This window comes from Bombina bombina, chromosome 1 (genome assembly GCF_027579735.1).
Source record: "Bombina bombina isolate aBomBom1 chromosome 1, aBomBom1.pri, whole genome shotgun sequence".
Taxonomy (NCBI): Eukaryota; Metazoa; Chordata; class Amphibia; order Anura; family Bombinatoridae; genus Bombina; species Bombina bombina.
In genome coordinates this window covers 1042501797-1042525704 of record NC_069499.1, presented here as the reverse complement: position 1 = coordinate 1042525704, position 23908 = coordinate 1042501797, and the positions used below count along the sequence as shown (strand labels likewise).

The following is a 23908-nucleotide window of genomic DNA, read 5'->3' as shown; positions in this document are numbered from 1 at the left end:
GAATGGAATAGGCTTGGTACTTCTTTTATTCCTTCTTCAAGATTTAAAAAATTGTATCCTTTGCCAGCAGTTACATTGGAGTTTTGGGAAAAGATCCCCAAAGCTGATGGGGCTCTCTGTACTCTTGCTAAATGTACTACTATTCCTACGGAAGATAGTACTTCTTTTAAAGATCCTTTAGATAGGAAACTTGAATCTTATCTAAGGAAAGCCTATTTATATTCAGGTCATCTTCTCAGGCCTGCAATTTATTTGGCTGATGTTGCAGCTGCATCAACTTTTTGGTTGGAAAATTTAGCGCAACAAGAATTGGATTCTGATTTGTCTAGCATTGTTCGCTTGCTTCAACATGCTAATCATTTATTTGTGATTACATTTTTTATATCATCAAAATTGATGTTAAATCTATGTCTTTAGCTATTTTAGCTAGAAGAGCTTTGTGGCTTAAATCTTGAAATGCTGACATGACTTCTAAGTCCAGATTGCTATCTCTTTCTTTCCAAGGTAATAAGTTATTTGGTTCTCAGTTGGATTCGATTATTTCAACTGTCACTGGGGGGAAGGGTTTTTTTTGCCTCAGGATAAAAGACCTAAGGGTAAATCTAAAGCTTCTAACCGCTTTCGTTCCTTTTGACAAAATAAGGAACAGAAACCTAATCCTTCCCCCAAGGAATCTGTTTCCAATTGGAAACCTTCTTAAAATTGGAATAAATCCAAGCCATTTAAGAAACCAAAGCCAGCCCCCAAGTCTGCATGAAGGTGCGGCTCTCATGCCAGCTCAGCTGGTAGGGGGCAGATTAAGATTTTTCAATTCTGTCCAAAATCAATGGATTCTGAGTATTGTCTCTCAGGGGTACCGAATAGGATTCAGAGTAAGACCTTCTGTGAGAAGATATTTTCTCTAACGCATCCCAGCAAATCCAGTAAAGGCTCAGGCTTTCCTGAAGTGTGTTTCAGACCTGAAGTTTTCAGGGGTAATCATGCCAGTTCCGTTTAATTGTCCCAAAGAAAGGAAATTCATTCAGACCAGTTCTGGATCTGAAAATGTTGAATCGTTATGTAAGAGTGCCAACTTTCAAAATGGTGACTATAAGGACTATTCTGCCTTTTGTTCAGCAAGGGCATTATATGTCCACAATAGACTTTCAGGATGCATATCTTCATATTCCGATTCATCTAGATCATTATCAGTTCCTGAGATTCTCTTTTCTAGACAAGCATTACCAATTTGTTGCTCTTCCACTTTCCCTAGCGACAGCTCCAAGAATCTTTTCAAAGGTTCTGGGTGCCCTACTCTCTGTAATCAGAGAACAGGGTATTGCGGGGTTTCCTTATTTGGACGATATCTTGGTACTAGCTCAGTCTTTACGTTCTGCAGAATCTCACACGAATCAACTAGTGTTGTTTCTTCGAAGACATGGTTGGAGGATCAATTTACTAAAAGTTATTTGATTCCTCAGACAAGGGTAACCTTTTTAGGTTTCCAGATAGATTCAGTGTCCATGACTGTCTCTAACAGACAAGAGATTTTTGAAATTGATTGCAGCCTGTTGGAACCTTCAGTCTCAGTCATTCCATTCAGTAGCTATGTGCATGGAAGTTTTAGGTCTCATGACTGCAGCATCGGACGCGATCCCCTTTGCTCGTTTTCATATGAGACCTCTCCAGCTTTGTATGCTGAACCAATGGTGCAGGGATTATACGATGATATCACAGTTAATATCCTTAAATCCCAATATTCGACACTCTCTGACGTGGTGATTAGATCACCATCGTATAGTTCTAGGGGCCTCTTTTGTTCGTCCAGCCTGGACTGTGATCACAACAGATGCAAGTCTTTCAGGTTGGGGAGCTGTTTGGGGATCTCTGACAGCACAAGGGATTTGGAAATCTCAAGAGGCGAGATTACCAATTAATATTTTGGAACTGCGTGCGATTTTCAGGGCTCTTCAGATTTGGCCTCTGTTGAAGAGAGAACCATTAATTTGTTTTCAGACAGACAATATCACAACTGTGGCATATGTCAATTATCAGGGTGGAACTCACAGTCCTCAAGCTATGAAAGAAGTATCCCGGATACTTGCTTGGGCGGAATCCAGCTCCTGTCTAATTTCTGTGGTTCATATCCCAAGTATAGGCAATTGGGAAGCGGATTATCTCAGCCATCAGACTTTACATCCGGGGGAGTGGTCCCTCCATCCAGATGTGTTTTCTCAGGTTGTTCAGATGTGGGGTCTTCCAGAAATAGATCTGATGGCTTCTCATCTAAACAAGAAACTTCCCAGGTACAGGGATCCTCAGGCGAAAACAGTGGATGCGTTGACACTTCCTTGGTGTTATCAACCTGCTTATATTTTCCCGCCTTTAGTTATTCTTCCAAGAGTGATCTCCAAAATCATCATGGAGCAATCATTTATGTTGCTGGTGGCTCCAGCATGGCCTCAAAGGTTTTAGTATGCGGATCTTGTTTGGATGTCTAGTTGCAAACCTTGGCCGCTTCCATTAAGGCCCGACCTTCTGTCTCAAGGTCCGTTTTTCCATCAGGATTTCAAATCATTAAATTTGAAGGTATGGAAATTGAACGCTTAGTGCTTAGTCATAGAGGTTTCTCTGAGTCTGTGATTAATACTATGTTGCAGGCTCGTAAATCTGTTTCTAGAAAGATTATCGAGTTTGGAAGACTTAAATTTCATGGTGTTCCTCTCATAAATTCTCTTGGCATTTTTTTAGAATTCCTAGAATTTTACAGTTTCTTCAGGATGGTTTGGATAAGGGTTTGTCTGCAAGTTCCTTGAAGGGACAAATCACTGCTCTTTCTGTTTTATTTCACAGAAAGATTGCAAAGCTTCCTGATATTCACTGTTTTGTTCAGGCTTTGGTTCGTATCAAGCCTGTCATTAAATCAATTTCTCCTCCTTGGAGTTTTAATTTGGTTTTGAAGGCTTTACAGGCTCCTCCATTTGAGCCTATGCATTCTTTGGACATTAAACTACTTTCTTGGAAAGTGTTGTTTCTTTTGGCCATCGCTTCTGCTAGAAGAGTTTTTGAATTATCTGCTCCCTCTTGTGAATCTCCTTTTCTGATTTTTCATCCAGATAAGGCAGTTTTGCGGACTTCATTTAAATTCTTACCTAAGTTTGTGAAATCTAACAACATTAATAGAGAAATTGTTGTCCCTTCCTTGTGTCCTAATCTTAAGAATTCTTTGGAGAGATCTTTACATTCTTTGGATGTGGTGAGAGCTCTGAAATATTATGTTGAAACTACTAAAGATTTCAGGAAGACTTCTAGTCTATTTGTTATCTTTTCTGGTCCTAGGAAAGGTCAGAAGGCTTCTGCCATTTTCTTGGCATCGTGTTTAAAGATTTTGATTCATCAAGCTTATTTGGAGTCGGGTCAAGCCCGCCTCAGAGAATTACAGCTCATGCTACTAGATCAGTTTCCACTTCGTGGGCTTTTAGGAATGAAGCTTCAGTTTATCAGATTTGCAAAGCAGTAACTTGGTCTTCTTTGCATACATTTACTAAATTCTACAGTTTTTATATATTTGCTTCTTCGGAAGCAGTTTTTGGTAGAAAGGTTCTTCAGGCAGCTGTTTCAGTTTGATTCTTCTGCTTATGTTTTAAGTTTTTTTCTTTTCATTTATGAGAATAAACTTATATTTTGGGTTGTGGATTAATTTTCTTCAGTGAAAAATGGCTGTTTTTATTTTATCCCTCCCTCTCTAGGGACTCTTGCGTGGAGTTCCACATCTTGGGTATTGCTATCCCATACGTCACTAGCTCATGGACTCTTGCCAATTACATGAAAGAAAACATCATTTATGTAAGAACTTACCTGATAAATTAATTTATTTCATATTGGCAAGAGTCCATGAGGCCCACCCTTTCTATGGTGGTTATGATTTTTTTGTATAAAGCACAATTATTTCCAAATTCCTTTGTTGATGCTTTTCACTCCTTTCTTTATCACCCCACTACTTGGCTATTCGTTAAACTGAATTGTGGGTGTGGTGAGGGGTGTATTTATAGGCATTTTGAGGTTTGGGAAACGTTGCCCCTCCTGGTAGGATTGTATATCCCATATGTCAATAGCTCATGGACTCTTGCCAATATGAAATAAATTAATTTATCAGGTAAGTTCTTACATAAATTATGTTTTTTATTAAAATTGTAATAAACAAGTTTGTAAAAGATAATGTGTGTTTTTAATTTCTAAACTCTGTTGAAAAAAGAAGGAGCTATTCACATATAAAAAGGCCTTTTGGGATCGTCAAGCATGGCTGCAAAAAGCTAAAGCTCCGATTCCACAAGCTCTTCCTGAGCAAATAACTACTCCATAACCGGTGTAAAAGGGTTCCAAATAACAGAACCGGACACCGGAAAATCACAAGGCACCACAAGGCTGGTCTGGGAGACGCTGCTCGCTCAGAAAGAAAACTGACAAGCAAAGAAAATGCGTGACGCGTCTACCGACTAGGCCCAAATGCGCAGCTCAATCAGTGCATCTGCAAGCCCGGATCGACACCTGTCAACAAATAAGGTAACTTCATTGCCACAAAACATGAACTGAAACCCCTAAGATGTCCGGTACCCTTACTCAATACACCTAACAGCAGATTGATAATATCTCCTTACCTGAGACGACGAAAAGGGCTATCCGGCATCAATCCCTCTAAGGCACCCATACCAAGACGGATAACTAAGCTAACACAGACTCGATAAATGGCTTAATCCCTTTTATTGTGCAAATAAGCACCACAACACCAGACCGGCCCCTACATCTGGGCACTTAATATTTATTTAACGCTGCAGCACGGATACAAATAAGTGCATACAAAAGCAAATATACCTCTTTAACAAGGCCACAGCACAGGCTTGTCACTAAAACCCTCTCATACTTACATCCTTCAGAGCAGGCCACAACCGTCTGTGCAAACGGATATATAATGGCTGCAAGAAGACTACCTAAACAAGACAAGAATGCAAAACCACACACAACAACATCGGCAAAACTCAATAATTTTTTTAAAGTACTTGAGGAGCCTGAATTAGAGTCACCTACATCCCAAGACTCAACAGAGATGCTGCCAGTCTCAGACCCAAGCACACAAGACATGGCACCAGGAGCCCCTCTCACAAGGGCAGACATTGACAATCTCCCCACAAAAGCAGATTTCGCCATACTCATCTCTCAAGTGGGCAAAATGATAAAAGATGGTCTCAAAGAAGTACAAAAAGACATCTCCGAATTAGGTGAGAGGGTTTTTCATATTGAAGAAGACATAGACCACATACAAACTGACTCAGATACACGAAACAGAACAGTGGAAGTCCACGATTCACTAATACAGCAAATGCAGCTCCAACTAGAGGACCTAGACAACCGAGGACGCCGCAATAACCTTAGAATAAGAGGAATACCTGAAAAAATAAATACACCCCAAATTCCACAATACCTGCGGAACCTCTTTCAGTTCCTCCTGAAAAGTACAGACCCGCTTAATATGCCCATAGAAAGAGTCCACAGGGCCTTGAGACCCAAACCACCGGAAGATAAACCTCCCAGAGACATCATACTGAAAATGCAGCTTTTCACAGACAAAGAAAAGATCATGGAAGCCTCAAGGAAAATGCACCAAATTACCTTTGAAGGAGATAAAATCCAGATATATGCTGACTTGAGCAGTATCACTTTAAACAAGAGAAGAGAGGCAAGGTATTTAACACAGCATCTGCAAGAACTGAAAATCCCATATAGATGGGGATTCCCATTCAGCATAAAAGTCCTCCAAGGCTCCCAATTAGCAATATACAGATCACCTGAGGACTTGGAGAGCTTTTGCAAACAACTAAACATTCATCAACCCACCTTGCCACCCCTAGACGAGGATCCTCCACTGAAGGAAACAAGATCTACTAATGACCCCAAGCTGCAGAGAAGCACATGGAACAGAGTTGGAAGGAAAAGACCACAACAATTCTCTAACTCTCTGGACCCTGAACTGAGTCTTACCTGAGACTATAAACAATGTCAAAAGACTTGTCAGTTAACCTAGCACTGTTTCTTTCTTTTTATTTTTACCCTTCTCTTATTAGACTAGAGACAGAATCAGCCCGGTCTGCTACATCACACTGACCAGGTTTAGCCATATACCCGCCTGGATACGTGAGTATCATTAATTGAACTGTGTTGTCTGTGTACACAATATACAGTATTACCGTAAATGTACAATTCACCACACCAGTAACCATAACCCAAATACAGGAAGTAGCTGATACACTCATGTTCATGTATAATTATGAATGGAGTAGTATCCCCCTTGTTCTGATATATTGTATATGTATTTATGCAATGACTTTGTGTTTGTTTCTATTTGTTGTTTCAAAGTTCATTATTGTTAAGTTTGTTTACACTGGAACCATGACTGTACAAAACGTCACATATAGCATCTTGTTGCAAGGACCGAAGGTGATCAAGCATCCAACATCCCATAACACACCCATTCTAGCAACACCTAAGCTTACAAATACTAAACGCCAGACACAGCTTACATACCCCTACAGATGGCTGTGAAACGCCTCAATATATTGACACAAAATGCTAAAGGGCTAAACTCCCAATCAAAACGATCGATAGCACTTAATTGGTTTTCAAAACATAGAAGTGAGATAATTTTCATCCAAGAAACCCACTTCAAACATAATGAGGAACCCAAGTTCACAACTAAACACTACCCTTCATGTCATCTCTGCTCACACACCCACAAAAAAAGAAATGGGGTAGGGATCCTCCTCCACAAATCAATCCATATCCACAACATCTCCACGTTTACAGACCCAGAAGGTAGATACCTGATACTAGTGGGAGAACTTTATAACAAACCAATCACCCTAGCAAATGCATATGTGGCAAACCTAGCCACTTCTGGACTATAACATAAGAAAGGTTGTCTATAGGCTGTATATTGTGCTATGTAGATGTGACAGACCCTTCTGTCAGCACTGAAAGAGTTAACTGTGTTCAGCTTTAGCCTCAGCTATTGTGCACTGTCATTAATGTTATTGATACACAGTCCATTGTTTAATCAACCTCAGAGAGCAGACCCTAGATGATAAGGAAAGCCAAGTGTGTGTCTGTGTTTAAATTGTTATCAGCTTGAGCAAGGTATTCTATTGTATCATGTAAAAGGGCGTGTTCCCTCCATTCAATGTACAACATTCTTTCAACCCCCCTTCTGGGGGGGGTCAGACCTGCATAAATACTGGGCATATGAGCCTTAATAAAAGTCATTCTGTTTAAACCTGACAACTGGCTGGGTTGTGAACTGCTGATTCCCTATGTAGGACATTGTTCCCTGGTGTTAACCCTTGGTATCCGGTTGGTACCGTTACAATTGGTGGCAAGCGACGGAATGAACCTTATCGCCCAGAAGAGCAACTACACAAGCCAGTAACCTCAGGAAGAGGGGGATTACTACAATACTGACTAAGATGGAAGGAGTACCAGGGACCGAAGTGAATGGAGATGGATTATTCTAAGCTAAAGAGGCAAACGTAAAAGGAACTGCTAGAAGCCAGGGGAAAGATAGGCAGCAGCAAACCCAAGGCTATATTAATTGCTGAGCTGATGGAGGGAGACAGAGCTCGCAGCGCTACGCCTCCAGCAGCCATGGAGGAGACCCTATACCAGAGGGAAATGAGGACCAGGCTGGAATTTTTACCCCAACCTGTACCACGGGATATGCTATCCGTGGTAATGGCAGATGTGCAGGAGTACGTGATGGCACACAGTCCGCGGAATGCATCCTCCCGAGCAGAATCCATTTTGGACGCACTCAGCAACCCAGTAAGACCCAAAATCCCATACCATGCATTTAAAATGTTTTGTGAGGAGAAGGATGAGATCGATGGGTATTTACAGGATTTTGAGAGACTGTGCGAGTTACATGATTTGGAGCAGTCCGTATGGGTGCCGGTGCTAGCAGGCAAGCTAGCCGGTAGGGCAGCGGAAGCGTATCGCGCTGTACCCAGGGAGGACAGCAAGGATTACGCTAAAGTGAAGAGAGCGATCTTGGAAAGATATGCCATTACCTCAGAGGCATACCGGCGCAAGTTTAGAGGCCTGCGCAAGCCAGAAAGAGATTCCCATGCAGAGTGGGCCCACAAGCTGGATCAAGCATCTCAGGGGTGGATACAGGCCAGCCAAGCTACCACCATGGAAGAATTGCGACAACTGATGCTGTTGGAGCAATTCTTTAACGGCTTGTCCCCAGAAGCCCAAGAATGGGTGAGAGATCGAAAACCCCTCACCTTAACCGAAGCAGCCAGATTAGCAGACCAGCATTTTGATGCCAGGAGGCACCATGGACTACAGCCTAACAACGGACGGGCTAATATACAATGCCACACCTGCAAGCAGTGGGGACATATGGCACGTGAGTGCACCCAAAATCGGAGCAGACAAGCTTGGAACCAGGTCAGACAGAACCTGGCCCCAAGGGCGGCTGCTCACCATTACCAAACGGAGCCAGCCGCTCATGAGGTGTTGAGCACCCAAGCCGAGGAACCCCTGGGAATTCTGCATGAGGTGATGTCGGTCCAGGGACTTCGGGATTCGGGAGCTACTTTAACCCTGATAGCTCCCCATTTGGTGCCGGATACAGCACCCACTGGCGGATCCGTGGCAGTACGAGGGGCAGGGGGAGCAGTATACCGATTGCCCACTGCTAGAGTGGAGTACAGACCCCCAGTCACCCCAGCAGCTGCCAGTTACCAACCCCCGGCGCACCGCTATACCACACGGCCTCCGGCCACGAACTACCCTCAGAGAGCCCGGTTCAATTCGCGGGGCTACTCACAACCTATTCGGTGCTTTGGATGTAAGCAACTAGGGCACAAAAGACCAGAGTGTCCCCTAAACGCAGCGAATCAAGCACAGTCCTGGAGAAGACCCGCTGGCGGAATCCCACATAATCCTCAGCCTGTGGCCCGCTACGTAGAGGCGCCAGAATGCTGGGGCAGCCTACATGAAGCAGACCCCGTGCAAGCTGCCCACCGGAATAACCGGCAACGGGTTAAAGTGAATGGGAAGGAGGTCAGTTGTCTACGGGATACTGGTGCTACCATGACCTTGCTTCAAGAGAACTTGGTGCCTGAGAAACAGCACACTGGAGACACTGTGGCTGTGAGGGTAGCAGGGGGCACTGTGTTCCGCCTACCTGTTGCCAGGGTACATTTGGATTGGGGAGTGGGCGCTAGACTTGTGAATGTGGGGGTCAAGAAGGACTTACCTGCTGATGTTCTCCTTGGAAATGACTTGGCCCCCCTTGTTTCTGCCTATGCTCCCATGGATCCCGCTGATGTTAACCCTGTGACTACCCAATCCCAGTCCCTCCGGGAAGAGACGCTTCCATGTTTGGGGTGGGGGCAGTACTGAGCCAAGTTGGAGCAGATGGCGGAGAACACCCCGTAGCTTACTTGAGCCGAAAGTTGTTGCCCCGGACATCCCCAAGCCGATCCGTTGGGATCAGACTGTGTATGCCGGCTTGGTTCTGGGGGAGCATTGTGGCAAACCTAGCCACTTCTGGACTATAACATAAGAAAGGTTGTCTATAGGCTGTATATTGTGCTATGTAGATGTGACAGACCCTTCTGTCAGCACTGAAAGAGTTAACTGTGTTCAGCTTTAGCCTCAGCTATTGTGCACTGTCATTAATGTTATTGATACACAGTCCATTGTTTAATCAACCTCAGAGAGCAGACCCTAGATGATAAGGAAAGCCAAGTGTGTGTCTGTGTTTAAATTGTTATCAGCTTGAGCAAGGTATTCTATTGTATCATGTAAAAGGGCGTGTTCCCTCCATTCAATGTACAACATTCTTTCAACCCCCCTTCTGGGGGGGGTCAGACCTGCATAAATACTGGGCATATGAGCCTTAATAAAAGTCATTCTGTTTAAACCTGACAACTGGCTGGGTTGTGAACTGCTGATTCCCTATGTAGGACATTGTTCCCTGGTGTTAACCCTTGGTATCCGGTTGGTACCGTTACAGCATATTCCCCCAATACAGGTCAGGCAAAATTTTTTAAGAAAATCACAGGGAAACTGCTAGAAGTGGCCAAAGGCACCATAATTTTAGCGGGTGACTTCAATATAGCTCTTAACCCCAATCTCGACTGTTCCACTTCCAAAAGCTCGCAGACTCACAACACAATTAAAGCGGTTACACATAGCCTTAGAACCATCTCATTACTAGACGCTTGGAGAATTCAACATCCGACACAAAAAACATTTACCTTCTACTCTAACCCCAAGAAAACATACTCTAGACTGGACTACATTTGCATAGATCAAATAGGGTTGTCCCTAGTCAGAGATACTGATATAATACCAACCTCATGGTCAGACCATTCGGGTGTAACCATGTCATTAGAGTGGCCAGACAAGCCGATAACAGACTTCTGCTGGAGACTTGATGACACTCTCCTACTTCAGCCCCAAATAATAGAAAAAACGACTAAAACATTATCTGAATACTTCCAATTCAACGTAACACCTCAGACGTCCCCAAGAATAATCTGGGAAGCTCATAAAGCAGTAGTGAGAGGGGAACTTATTAAACAAAAAGCTATACTCATAAAAACTTACAATAGGGAATATGAACAATTATCAAAACAACTCAGGGCAGCAGAACATGCCCACATGAATACACCCAGCTCAGCAGACACCCTCGCAACCCTAACCACTGCCAGAACCAATTTAAACAACCTTCTAACTAGGGAAATGCACAGAAAAGCTTATTACTTAAAGAAACTATATTTTACGGATGGGAATAGAGCAGGTCCACTACTATCTAGGGCTTTAAAAAAGAAGCAACTATCCCACTTCATCCATAAAATGCTAGATATAGACGGAAGAGAACAGTATGACTGTAAAGAGATAGCCAACACTTTTAGTAATTACTATACTACCTTGTATAACATATCCCCCCTAGGTAACTCACAACCCACTGTACCTATAGAAGAGTACCTAGAACAAGCTCAGTTACCAACCCTAACAGATTCACAAGCTAAGACCCTAGAGCAGGCAATTTCAGAGCAGGAGGTCGTCGCAGCGATCAAAAAAATCCCCACACGTAAGTGCCCAGGTCCAGATGGCTTAACAAATGGCTATTATAAACAATTCCAACAAATTCTAGTGCCCCACTTGACTAAATTATTCAACTCATTAGACGAAGAAGGTCATTTATCACAACAACTTCTAGAAGCCCATATCACAGTAATCCACAAAGATGGTAGACCCCAGTCAAGCCCCAGCAGTTACCGCCCGATCTCCTTGTTAAACGGGGATATCAAAATATATGCGAAAGTCCTAGCAAGTAGGATCAACTCGGTTTTACCGGAAATAGTCCACCTGGATCAAACAGGTTTTGTCCCGCTCAGGGAGGCCAGGGACAACACCATTAGAACCATACATTTAATTGACTATGCCAAGTCACACAACATACCCATGTTCCTGGTCTCCACTGATGCGGAGAAGGCCTTCGATAGAGTGGCCTGGCCTTTCCTTAGAAGCACTCTCCTTCACTTTGGCTTTAGAGACAACATGATTAATAGAATTTTCCAACTTTATTCCAGTCCCACAGCGAGAGTTAAGGTAAATGGAGTATTATCTGACAGCTTTAGTATTACAAATGGAACAAGACAGGGATGCCCTCTTTCCCCAATCTTGTTCGTGTTAACCATGGAGGCCTTAGCATCCCACATTAGAATGAACCCAAACATTTCAGGAGTACCCATAGGCCCTAATCACTACAAACTATCAATGTTTGCCGACGATGTTCTACTCACACTAACATCCCCCACTCGCTCTATCCCAGCCCTGATGAAAGAATTTGAGACATTTGGTAGCCTGTCCAACTTCCTGATCAATGGTCAGAAATCCGAAATTCTAAATGTTTCCCTTCCACGTAAAGAACTCCATCTAATTGAGAAACTATGCCCTTACAAAATAAATAACTCACAATTGAAATACTTAGGAGTTCTTATAACCCCCAAAATACAACAACTGTTTGACGCAAACTATAAACCCTTACATAACCATGTCCAACACACCCTACAAAACTGGAAAGACAAACCACTGTCATGGTGGGGCAGAATTCAAGCCATAAAAATGTCAATCCTACCCAAGATACTGTATATACTAGAAACAATACCTATAACTCTCCCGAAACCCTACCTACACAGACTTCAACAATGTATTAACATGTTCATTTGGGGTCGACAAAAGCCCCGTATAAACGCAGCCACATTATACCGCTCCCTGAGGGAGGGAGGTTTAGGAGTCCCCCAAATAGAAACATATTACCATTCAGTGGCCCTTCAACATATCTTAGACTGGCATAATAAGAGTGGAATTAAAGCCTGGGTATCCATGGACTCCCAGATATTAAGAACACCTAGACCAGGCTCACTCTGCTGGATCCCTAATAACATTCGAACCACCCCATGTTCAACGTCCCCCCTCTATAGACACATCCTAGAAACCTGGGACCAACTAGTGCAGAGGTACCCAAAACTGTCCACACCACAATCACCTTTAACCCCAATTTCCCCGAACATGGAACTTTCAGGAGGATACACCCCACTGAAAAACGCCAAGGCCCCATGGGAACTCCCTGAAACAGCACCCATATTTACTCTACTAGAAAATCGAAAGCTCAAACCCAGAGACAGCTTAACGACCATATTAAGAGGCACATTCACCTCATGGCTGAAACATTCTCAATTACAACATTACCTCCATAACAATCATACAAGAGAAGACCTGATAAGACCCCCTACTCCCTTCGAGCAATTATGTCTCTCAGAGATTCCCTTTAAAGGAACTATGTCAAAAGCCAAGAAAGCCCTTGAGACCGCAAAACAACAAACCCCACCACAATTCACAGTACAGTGGCACAGAGACTTAAACATCCAAATAGAAGACAAAGACTGGCAGATAATCTACCACAACACACGTAAATCATCCACCTCTGCAAAACTCATTGAAATGAACTTCAAAGTCCTCATGCGTTGGTATTTGACACCACAAAAGTTACACAAAATATACCCTTCCTCAACAGCGCAGTGCTGGAGGGGATGCGGAGAAGTAGGAACCATGGCTCATATTTGGTGGCAATGCCCAAAACTACACAGATTCTGGAGCTCAATAGAAGAGACACTACAAACCACATTAGGGGAAACATTCACACTCACTCCAGAAATAGTGTTACTAAACCAAAATCCAGAACTACACTGCAAATTGCGCGCTACACTGACCAGGATATGCATAAATAGCGCGAAATTACTGATTGCTCAACAGTGGAAGTCTGTATCACCACCAACAGTTTCACAGTGGCTATCTAAGGTTTCTGAAATCATTCAGCTAGAGCAGTATGGGTATTATAAAAGGAACCAACTAAATACATTTCTAGAAGTCAAATTCTATTGGGAAACACTTCTTAACACAATAAAAAGGCCCTCCCTGACTTGATGACCTTGCCTATAAACATACAAAACTAGAACACACTATGAGTATACATTAAATTCTTCCAGTGATTTTCATTTTCATTTTATTCCTGTTGTTATTGTTGTTGTCACGTTTGACATAAATGTTATCCATTTATAGATTGTTAATTTCAATTCTGAGTACAATGTACTAGTCATTCCCCCCCCCCCTCTTCTCCCCCCCCCCCCCTCCCCTACTGTACGCATTCCCTTTGCCCGCCCCCCCCCCCCGAGAATATACAAGGGAGACTCAACAACTAAAGGACTATTTAATGCCAATAATCTAAATGTATTACACCATGTACCACCCTTGTGCTATAACCATTGTACTTGTCAATTTATTATTTGAAAACACCAATAAAAAATCATTCTTAAAAAAAAAAAAAAAAAAAAAAACTTGCCGGCATGGCGAGAAATCCTGCTAAAAAAAAAAAAAAAAAAAAAAAAAAGGCCTTTTGGGTATATCTATGTAACTTGATGGGCCTCTACTCAAATAAATGCAAATGTATGTACACCAAGTGATCACTATTACCACAGTAATCACCTGGCTATAAAAAAATGGTATAGGGGCTCCTGGGTTTTAAAACAAGAGATCATGGGGCCTCTAGGCCATTTTGATGACCTGTTATAAGTGCCCCAAACAGTGTGGGGAAGTGTGCATATATATGTATGTATATATGTGTGCTTTAACATTTAACCCCCAAGACACCACCATTTGAAAGATCAAGTGGTTGAATTTCAAATGGTGGGTCTTGGGGGTTTCTGAGATTGAAGGGTTTAAATACTTATCCCCATCCAGCTCCCTTAAAGGGACATGTTATGTAGATAATCCATTTATATAGCCTATCTTGGGGAGGGGGTGAAACAATGTATAGTTTTGCTTATTTTTTAATAACATTGTTCTGATTTTAAGACTCCTAACTAAAACCCAAAGTTTTAGATGTATACTGATCCTGCGGCTCCTGTTTTTATAATCTGTCTTTTCATATGCAGGGAAGGGGAGGGGGAGTGTCCTTTTGTAACTGTTACCCCAGCCCCTTTCACTGGGTGTCCCAGTCTAACTTCATCAACAGTGCTAAACTGGGAGCTTCTAGGTAAGTTTTTAAAATGTTTTATACTGGTTTTTTAGATCAGTATCTGTGCATATTCTTCTTAATAGTAATGTCTATTACATGCAGTTATATGGGGGGGGGGATGGTGTTTACTATCCCTTTAAGTCCTAAGGAGCTGCTTTACACTTCCTGGTTTCCGGGGACAGGTGACATAACCATGCATATGCGATGCGAGTCCACTGGACAACCAGGAATTTGGATGAAAGTGCAGGGGGCCACAATGAGCTCTGAAAGCACTCCCCCCGGATGATAACACATGGTTGTTATCAGCACTTAATAATTATTAACCTTTTAACAATGTGTTAACTACCTAAACTGAATCAGTGCCTAACCCCCTTAAAGAGGCAGTAAACACCTTGTAATTATGAAAGTTCTGTTGTGTTGCTATAGAAAAACACGTCAGCCAAGTCTTAATGTTTTTAAAACAAATTAACATAATTTTAACTGCAATTATTTTTCAATAGCCAAACTCCACCCACTATTTGCCTTGAGAAACCAAGTCTGCAGATGACAAAGCTAACCACTGTCATAAAGTTAGTATAAAGTCAATTGTGTTGCATTTGTTATCCATTAAAGCCACTTAGGGACAGATATGAAGTCAGCAGGTACATTTCAAGGTCTGAGAATTAGAAATTGCTTACTGTTTAGAGCTAAATTACATAAAAGGGAGCAAAATAAATAATAAAAAATATATTGCAAACTTGTTTCAATATATATAAGTAAATGTTTTAAATACAAATCTCAAAGTGTTTACTGTCCCTTTAAAGTACCAGTCAACACAGTAGATTTGCATAATCAACAAATGCAAGATAACAAAACAATGCAATAGCACTTAGTCTGAACTTCAAATGAATAGTAGATTTTTTTTCAGACAATTTTAAAAGTTATGTCTATTTCCACTCCCTCTGTACCATGTGACAGCCATCAGCCAATCACAAATGCATATACGCTTATTCTGTGAATTCTTGCACATGCTCAGTAGGAGCTGGTGACTCACAAAAGTTTAAATATAAAAAGACTGTGCACATTTTTTTAATGGAAGTAAATAGGGAAGTTGTTTAAAATGGCATGCTCTATCTGAATAATGAAAGTTTAATTTTGACTTGAGTGTCCCTTTAAGGGAGAAATGACCTAGATTTTAACATGGCAGCACCCATGACTAGAGGGAGGCAGAAGATAACCTAAATACTATACTTATTTAGGGCCAAATTATGAGTGGAGCTCTAACAATTAAGTTAAGGGACGGGAAACCCAATTTTCTTCTTTCATGATTCAGATAGAAGCATTTTTGTTATACACGCTTATTAGCAAAAATGCTATAAGAAAAAGTTATTACTGTTTTTCAAGAGCATACGCACATATGCTATGAGGGCCGTGCACCAGTATTTCAACTGCACCATCTCAGAGAGTCAGCAGATGCTTGTATGACACAAATTAAGTCTTCACATATACAATACACACCACTGCCAGCTCTCTGAACTTAAATACTCGTGCATGGGCCCTCATAGCATATGTGTGTTTGCCAGTGAAAAAACAGAAATGCATTTTACTACAAGCATTTTTGCTAATGGAAATATATTGCAAAAATGCTTCTATTTAAAACTGAAATGCACCCATGCACATTTCAACTTTTCTATCCCTTTAAACCCTGGTGTTCTGGTTCGTGGGATTTTGTATCACAAATGGTGCGCTTATAGAAAGCTGTTTATTAGGCTCCTCGGCAATATTCGGAACTCGGCCCCCCACTGCAACTACTCCCATTACTACTACTACTGTAAAGCTGAGTCTCTGTGCTTGTGCATTAGAGATGTAATGAAAGATAATGACATTGAAAGGAGCCTGTGAAAAGCTGCATTGGATCATCAGAAGAGGCAGTGGCTATAGCCGCGGGGGGGCTGTTTCTCATGCACGAGCACGGAGACTCAGCTTTACAGTAGTAGTAGTAATGGGAGTAGTTGAAGTGGGGGCGGAGTTCCGAATACTGCCGAGGAGCCTAATAAACAGCTTTACATGAGCGCACCATTTGTGATACAAAATCCCACGCATGCGCTCTAGAAAGGGTTCCTGAATTTCACCGCTCTAAATATTTTAGCAGTGACGTATGCGGCCAGGTATGTGATGACGCTGGCACGCATGCACATTAGGTCCAAAATGTGTGAAACAGCTGATGAAACGTCACAGGAAGTGGCATGGTTCGCTCTTTTCCAAAGTTCGCCCTCTTACCAGAACACCGGCAAGCACATACTAGTGCTAAATGTAAAGTGTGGACAAATAGTAAAAAGTATTTGTCGTGTAATACAAATTGTTGACAATGAACAAATTTCCTTTATTGATCAATGTATTTTAATTTTGTAGAAAAATCGTTAAGTAAATTTTTATACAGGATTGTGATTGAACCCAGTGTTTAGAGTAACCCCAGTTCAGTCTTTTATCTTTATGGACAAATTTTTATAAATACAACACGAAGTTGCAAACTACTAAAAATGTCTGTAATCAAGTGAATAAGTCACCAGATTAGAGAATATTACACGTTTTCACACCCACACAGTTGGCAAGCTAATGCACATTTCAAGCAATGGAAGATATTATAAGGCATTACATGACTTACTCATTTTAATATCACTTTAAAAGCTCTTAATATCACTTAAATAGAATATAGTTACCTGGTAGTCACTCTTAAAAAAATGTTTCCAGCACATGTACAGTATATCACTGCATAACAATACACCCTATTATATACAGAATATAAACGAATCTGTTTATTATTGTATATATAACATATGATACATATATATATATATATATATATATATATATATATATATATATATATATATATATATATATACACACACACAGGCACTGCAAAATAAAATTATTAACATGTGATATAATAATGGTAGAATAAAGTAACACACACACTAAAAATAAAGTATCGATTCTATTGAATTGTTATTCATAATTACAAATAAAATGGAATGCAGCTATTGATTCCTTAAACTCATTTACATCGTATCTTGTTTCAATGCAAGCAATTAGTAAAGGTCATTTGGAATTTGTACTACCCATACCTACAGCGTATCTCATAAGCTACAGGCACGAAACATCACCTTACTGAGTCCAGATGAAGCCTTTTGTGTATTCGCTTACGTAGGCGTAGGGTTTAAATGGTCAAAGAAAAAGAAGCTGCAGACTTTTGGCGTTCTGGGATTTGTGGTTTCGCTGATTTCAGAATTAAAGGAATTGCATACGCAGATAACTACATATCCCAAGATCCATCTGGTGATAACTGAAGCATCCGCCTCACAGGAGCAGCCAATCAGCGAATAAATATTTTTTTTCCACTTACATTTTGAGGGGCGTGAATAAAATGATACCAGAGATAATGTGCAAATGAATATACAAAGGGTAATCAAAAAGATAACTGTGAAGAGATGAAGCCTGCAGAGAAATATTATCTCGCTGCTAAGATGTCTGTTATATTATTATACCTAATGCGCACATAATATCCTTAGTGAAAATGGGCATGCAATATTTTCCAGTATAAATGTTGATATTAAATTGATATTGCTAGTTGTTACAAATGTTGCATTTGTAAATGATTTGGACATTGTGAATTTCACACATACTGTACTTAGAAGTTAAAAACGAGCAGTTTTTTTATAATTATAGTAAACTATTTCCTGTTTTGTTTTTATTTATTTCATATACCAAAAAAGTTTTGAAAGTATTGATTTAGTCATATTTCGGTACAAAATGTTAAAAATGAAAACGTTATAAAATATTTTTTCACTTCGTTAATACCACAACATTCTAAATACCTACAATTTACAAATTTGCCCACACACATACATCAAAAGAAATGTGTATGTCAATCACTAGTTTGTGTAGATGGACAAAGGCTAAACAAAAACAAAATCTTTGCTAAATTGTTTTGTAGAAAATGCAGGGTTATTGCCCGGTGCACTCAAACGTCAGCTGCACCCCTAGGTGTCAGAAACAACAAACTATGACTTTTTCAGTGCACAGATCACAAGAGGGTTATATAAGCCCATGATAATGATAATATTAAACTATGACTTCTACTTTCTGGAATCACCCAGCTTTAGACAGTGAGAGGGACAGTCAACACCAGAATTTGTGTTGTTTACAGAGATAGATAATCCCTTTATTACCAATTCCCCAGTTTTGCACAACCAACACAGTTATAATAATACATGTTTTACCTCTGTGATTACCTTGTATCTAAGCCTCTGCAAACTGCCCCCTTGTTTCAGTTCTTTTGACAGACTTGCATTTTAGCCAATCAGTGCCCACTCCAGGGTAACTTCATGTGCATGAGCTTAATGTTATCTATATGAAACACATGAACTAATGCCCTCTAGTGGTCAAAATGCATAGGTCTAAGAAATTTAGCATATGAACCTCCTAGGTTTGGCTTTTAACTAAGATTACCAAGAGAACAAAGCAAAATTGGTGATAAAAGTAAATTGGTAAGTTGTTTAAAATTACATGAACTTTTTTTTTACTTGACTGTCCCTTTAAAGGAGGAGAGGTTAGGGGAAAGTTTGTCAGCTCGAGGGGATGCTATTTAGAGGGTTGGTGCCGCACAAGAGAAGTCCTGTAGTCTAGCATGAGAGGAGGTGATGGAAGAAGATGCAATGAGCAGGTCATTGTTGGATCTTAGGGGGCGAGCTGCAGTATATTTGTTGATGAGTGAGGACAGGTAGGGTGGGGCTGCATTGGTAAGGGAAAAAAGAAGGTAAGGCAGTACTCGGGAGGCACATAGAAAAGTAAAAAAACAATGTTTATTTGAACATAATTAAAACCAGGTACAGAACAACAAACATCTTACGTGTTTCATGCCGCAAATGGGCACTTAATTATAAAGGTAGGAGTGACCAATCAAACACCTGAAAAATAATTTAAAACAATACACTGTAAAAAACATACCTATTAGGACACGATATTGTGATACAAATTAAGTCAGAAAAGGAACTAACAATTCATCAATATTGAAATTCATTACTAAATTTTGTCTGTATAACCAAATATAAACAAATAATATCATGATAGAGAATTTGAACTGAAAATATCAAACATAAATGTTACACTTACTAATACTATTAAACCGACCAAATTTGATAAAATATCATATAAAATGTAACAAACAGTCTTAAAGAATGAAATATAAATAAATATATATGCTGAAAAAACATCACTACATGAATGTATAACAATGTCAAGCATTATGTAGGGGATGTCTAATCACATCACCTATCCCTATGATTAAGTGCCCATTTGCGACATGAAACGCGTAAGGTGTTTGTTGTTCTGTGCCTGGTTTTAATAAACATTGTTTTTTTACTTTTCTATGTGCCTCCCGAGTGCTACCTTACCTTCTTTTTGACATACTTTTTGCGGTCTACGCTTAGCCGCGCTCGGCTTGCACCTCTCGGGACTGTGTGTGGCTCCTCCTTCAGTTTGTTCGGCACCCGGCTTCACTTCATTCACCTGAGGATCTGCAGTGGCCTTGTTTGTTTGTTTGTGTCTTGTACCTGAAGCGTTTATGGCCAGCTCGATTCGACACTTGGAGACAGAAGCCAATATCCAGTAAGTGGACTTTTTGTATCTTCATCCGTATACATTTAACCGACTTTGACATTATTTAATTAGTTGTTATAACGGATGTCAGCAACAACGGATGTTAATAATATTAACAATATCAATAACATTGAGCCCACACACTGTGTCTGTTGAAATCCGACTCTGTGTCGGTAAATGCTTAGCCGTTAAGGGTGTATATGTTTATATTTTTATACCATCACACACAGCCCATATATAAGAGAGAGGGAGGCACTAACTAACGGAGATTATATATTCTCATAAGGCACATTTGAACAAAATTAGGATAAATTCCCCTCTTTTGACTCTTTTTGGCATGCCTCTCAACACTCAACAGTTTTTAACCTTGCAAAAAATTTAGACCACGCTAATGCTTTATTTAGCTTAATACTCTAACATATTAGAACTATCTGCTACCTTACCAATTAGTCAAAATCTTAGCGACTATATACAACAAATAGAAAACCTCTAGTCTACTCGGTAAATTGTAGAATTGCAAAAGACAGAAAACCAGCAGCATTATTTGAAATAGCTACCGCTTATTAAACAGTAGAACCCAGTTGATGTTTATTTGGGACTTAGTGCAATATGCTAACTCCATTATAAAGTGGATACATTGTACAGTGATTTATCACTGAGGCTAAGACGTTTAAATTTGATTAAACTATATGTTACTTTATCTACCAAGTTGGAATTCTAGCAACTATATATAATACATAGAATATCTAGAAGTTCACGTGATAAAACTTCATAATTCAAAAGATAGAACACAGTAATATTATCTAAAACATTCACTTGTGATGAATAACAGCATATTTTAGTTGATCTATTTCTGGGACCTAGTGTAACACGCTAACTCAATTTTTAAAAAAACGATACATTGTACAATTCCTCTAATTGTTATTGCCATATCCAATCCTTAGCAGTTAAGGGCAGCACTTTACTGGTAATATTGAGCTGATTCCATACAGATGCAAGCTATTATAATTTACTAACTTTGCTTGCAACATCTGATTATGCCCTTCTGCGATTATACCTATTTAGAGGGACACTGATCGTTACAATTCAGGAGATTAACTACAACAGTGTATATATCATCAGCACTGCTGCAAATTAATGCAGGTTACCTAGTACCATAAATGACGCTGCAAACAGTATTCTCCTCCTATTATTAAGTACCACTCTATTCAAATCATACACAAGGAGATATCTATTGTAGAAATACACTGTATACTCTATAATCCTGTGAAAATTAAACAGGACATAAATAAATTAAGTGTACTTAATTCTATCTTATAGTTGGATAGTATTTTATCAACCTGGTATCTGCTAACTGACAGAGTACAATACCTACCCCATTTATGAGGATTTATTAAGACAGGATAAAGACTGTACAATAAATTAATAACCTACTCCAGTTAAATGAGTTCAAATACCTGAATCTCAAGAAAACATTAAACATCAGCTCAACCTAACACATAATCACTTCTATCCACAGGTGTATGTATATGAACAAAACTCTTGTATTAATGAATCATCTTTGGTACATATCTTAATAAAATATACACAAACTCTTGTGGTTTTCTACTAAGCTATTCCTTAGTGTTTGTATATCAATCACTGACACCTCAGACTATTCCAATAATACTATGAGCCACTGACAAAAGATGTGGCGACCAATTTAGAAGTGGGTTATAAATCACTGAAGGATTATATAACCTTCCTGAAATAATAGTGAAACTTTAATTAATCTATACCAGTACCACTTGTGCTTGGTTAGCCATTCAGCAATTTCTAACAAGAGCCTCTGACAAGAAACATAGGACTGCAATTATCCTCTAGTATATACAGAGCTAGTACTACAATTATCTCTTACTACCCCATACTACAGACAGCACGTCCTAAAGTAATTGCACATCAGTACATCTATATTTACAGATTAATATTTTAGTATCCCATATCTGAATTTGATACAGTAGTATCTGATGTGCGATTACGTATAAATTTCATCCACAGAAGGCCCTTACCAATTACATATGTGAATAGTGTGCTCTACCAGGGATATATATATGTGGATATAACATCCATATTGATCAGTCTGGGTAACCTCATCATCCAACCTATCCACTAATTGGAATACATTACACAATTTATCTAAACCAGGTAGCAGAGCCTTAGTTCTATAGGTCTAAACTTTATTGTGTTTTTTAAATGTTTTGTTGTGTTTGTTTTGCAATTTAAATAAAATCAATAAAGGTTAAATTTTAAACAAACCACTTCACCACATCCTTCGATTTTGATGTTACTTTAAACAATTAAAGGGAGAGTGAAGTGCTATATAGATGCATACTTTTGCCCAACTTCTATGTTGACAAAAAAGATCGTAAAGTGGCATTCTCATCTACAGATACCTCAGATCACGAGTCTATTCAATCTGAGGGGAGCTGCACTTCATTACCTTTATCAATCACTTCTCTTTCCTCCTCCTCCTCCTCCTCCTCTTCATCCTTTTCTTCTCTCTCCTCTGTTTCCTCTGGTTCTTCTCTTCCTCTGCAGGTTTTGGACAACGACATTGACCAAGAAGAACAGGTGGTCCGTCCCAAAGTCAAGGTGGCCCCTTTAGGAGAGGGACAAGATGAGCGGTGAGAAGACAGAAGAAAATCTTCAAGAAAGTCCAAAGAGAAACACAAGAAAAATTGACTATAATTAATCTTTTGGACTATCAATTAACAGATGGACAAACAAGCTTGTTAAGCAGGGGTTTAGGTCTTGCACCATCTCATAATTTCTCTGCCTTCAAAACAATCATAGATGTGAATAGATTTTTAAGAAAGTTAACGCTAAAAAGATTTTTCAAAAATGATAGAGCAATGGTATATGACAATAGTTCCACAGTTGGAGAATTTGAGGCCACTGAGACAAGTCAGCTAGACACTTTGGATCATGAATTTGACTTTAAGGATTTAGTTAGTTTAGGACAATTGAGAGACCTTGAGAACATTAGTGTAGGTCCCAGAGATCAAGATATTGTTATGCCTTTGAAAAAATCCTCTAATTTTTACCCTGTACATTTTAGGGGTGGAGCGTTAAATATCTTTCAAAAGCAAGTTGAGAAAGAGATTTTAGAATTAGAAGAACAGTCCAAATCCACACGTATAAAACAAAACCGAAAGATGAGAAGGAAGCTCTAAAATCTTTAAAACAAAATGATGATATCACAATTAGATCTAGTGAAGGAGGGAAAGTTGTTATTTTAAACAAGAGTGATTATTTGTCAGAAGTGAAAAGGCAATTAAATGATACTAAGACCTACAGAAGGATTCCTAAGAATCCCACATGTGAATTTAAAATAAAGTTGTTAGGATTATTAGAACAAGCAACAGCAATAGGGCTACTTACAAAAAAAAGAGATTAGTATTCTAGTCCCTAATCACCCATTGACACCCATTTTTCACCACTTGCCTAAGACACATAAAAACATTAACTCTCCACCTGGACGACCAATCATTTTGGGCATACGCTCTTTATTTGAGCCTGTGTCCGATTGGATTGACTCTATTTTACAATCCATGGTAACCAAACTCAATAGCTATTTGAGGGATTCCACACATTTAATCAAAC

At 39.8% G+C, this 23908-nt stretch overlaps 1 protein-coding gene across 2 annotated transcripts in view; it reads right to left on the bottom strand.

Moving 5' to 3' along the window:
• The window catches only part of LOC128666248 (gastrula zinc finger protein XlCGF49.1-like), a 42133-nt gene extending 24346 nt beyond the window's left edge, over window positions 1–17787 (bottom strand). The window contains exon 1 of one of the 2 annotated variants that reach the window (XM_053720845.1): window positions 17734–17787. The gene's annotated coding sequence lies outside the window, so the exon portion shown is untranslated. The remainder of the gene's footprint in view (window positions 1–17733) is intronic. The other variant, XM_053720759.1, reaches the window with a different exon arrangement.
• Window positions 17788–23908: the final 6121 nt, after the last annotated feature.